The following is a 2,409-nucleotide window of genomic DNA, read 5'->3' on the forward strand; positions in this document are numbered from 1 at the left end:
GATTCGAACCAGCGACTGTTTGCGTACCGGCCCATCACATCAGGTGTCGCACGGCTTTAAAGTAATGCCAGCGGAACGCTAAAAATATCACCGCGACGAGATACGAACCAGCGACCAGGTTCATACGGACGCTACCGGCTTGACCACGAAGGAACGATACGATAGTGACCATAACTTTCGGTGGCATCCACATCTCAGCTGTGACTGACGCCAGAAGTCACTTGGCCAGCAGAGCAGGAAAAATGATCGCGGACGGGATTCGAACTACCGACCATGCCCACGATCACGCTTTAACACGCTCGGCTACCAGCTTACTCTTCCGAGCTATATTCAACTAAGCATTTCTCTGAGCTACGCGCCCTCAAGCGTACGCTTCTGCAAGCGTGAGCAGGGCGAGGGGCAGGGGGCGGGGAGGAACGGGGCCGGCAATCCACGCCGCTTGGGTCACGCTTCGCTTAGGGGCGCGTAGCTCACGAGAAATGCTTTAATTGAATATAGCAGTTGAGGTCTGAGCTCGGTGCTGCCTAGCGGGAGACAAGAAGCGACAAAGAAAAAATTTGTCCCGTCCGGGTTTGGGCTCCTTTCGATCCCAGGCTCATAAATCCTTTCTAAACCTAAAAAGTGACGCTGTGTCAATCTTGGCGTGGGTCGATGATTGTCGCTGAAAACGCCTGGAGGATAGGCAATGCTTTCCTGAATCGGGCGGCAAGTCGTGGCTGAGGGCGCCCTGGAGGTAGGCAATCAGTTCACCAGCTACCCTCTAGTTGTGGGGGGTGGGGGCCCCCGGCCCATGGGCCCCATATTGTGTTAGTTTAGGTGCATTCAGAGCCTTTCGGCTTGTCAGGAATTAGGTGCAGGGCAAGTCCTTGTCTTCTGCCTATACATTGAATGTTCGTATTTCACATTACCTGAAAAAGGACGTTCTAGAGTCGGGTCGGATTGAGCTGACTCTGGCCGCCGGCATTGTTGCCACAATTTTGTGGCCAAAAATAGGGACGTTGATCGACCTATCACCGCACACCCAACGCACAGCGATGTGCACTAGGTTGCCTAAGTCCACCCGACCGCTGCCGGTTTACATATCCTCGCTCTCACGGCTCCTTATGGCGCCGTGCGAGTAGGCAACACGCCCGCATGCGTGCGTGCGGTACAGTTTAACTACGAAAGTGCGCGGCGTGAATTAGCCACCCCTTATACTCTGGAAACACCTTTTGGTGTGAGGAACTTTTATCCTACACCTTTTGGTGTGAGGCACGTGTGTGTACTACACCTTTTGGTGTGAGGCACAGTGCGTCTGACACCGTTAGTGTAAGGCACAGTGCGTCTGGCACCCTTTGCTGTGAGTCGATGTGAGGTATAGTTCGTCTGTAAGGTATCAGACGCACTGTACCTCACAGCAATTAGGTGTGGGAGTGTCCCACACCCAGGTTTTCTAAGTAAGCATGCAACAGTTTGGGTAACGACGAATACTGCAGTATGAGTAACACTGGAATGACTGCCAGGAGTAAAGGAGATCTCAAGCAAAATCGTGACTCAAGCACTCTTCATTTCTTCGCAAGTGGCTCTTGACGCAAGATACTAATTGACATCCACTGCCGATCACCATGGCTTAAAAAAAAACAACCGTTGAGCGAGTAAGTTTTTCGACAAGGTTTACAAGTGGCCTTTTGTAGAAGATAGAACGGAGTACTTCGGCGGTGTCAACCACGTCAGCAAAAGGAAACGGCTGTTTTATTTTATTCGAAGTGGTACAGATAATGAAATCAAAGCGTTTCAATGACGCATGAGCGATCGAGTAGCAAAAAGGAAAGGTTGCACCAGTTGTACCAGCAGCAGGTCGACGGCACATTCCCACCTGCTAGCCTTATAAGGCTAAGTGTTTTACAGATAACGACAACCTACTTAAGGTCAGGAATAGGCACAGCCCAATCACTCTGCCATTGGACGTGAGTCGCAATGGTTCCACCGAGGATCGTCGTGGTCGTGCTGCTGGCCCATTTGGGGCTGGCCCTCGTGTCAGCGGATGAACGCGCCGCCGCGCTAACGCTAAACGTGAACCAAAACCTCGACAATCGTCCGGAAGAATCTACGAAGGATCTACTGGCCTCGTGGAATAGAAGCTCAGGTCGGCCAACTCAACGACCATATTCCACACCAAGGTGGGCGCCTACATGGAGGGCATTCAGTGACCACTTACAACGGAATGGTACGCCCCTCAACAAAGTAGATTGGCCTTGGCCATGGACTTTGAGGTCCAGCCAAAGGCCGGCAAGAACCACTCAACAAAGATCCACTTCTACGGCGCATCCTTGGTGGCCCACTGACAGACCTTCCAGCTCTTCGCGGCCTGATCCTACCCGGCGACCCAGACCTAGTTCAACCGAGCAGCCTTGGTGGCCAACAACTGAC

This window comes from Frankliniella occidentalis, unplaced genomic scaffold (genome assembly GCF_000697945.3).
Source record: "Frankliniella occidentalis isolate FOCC.00 unplaced genomic scaffold, Focc_3.1 Scaffold20, whole genome shotgun sequence".
NCBI classification, from domain to species: domain Eukaryota; kingdom Metazoa; phylum Arthropoda; class Insecta; order Thysanoptera; family Thripidae; genus Frankliniella; species Frankliniella occidentalis.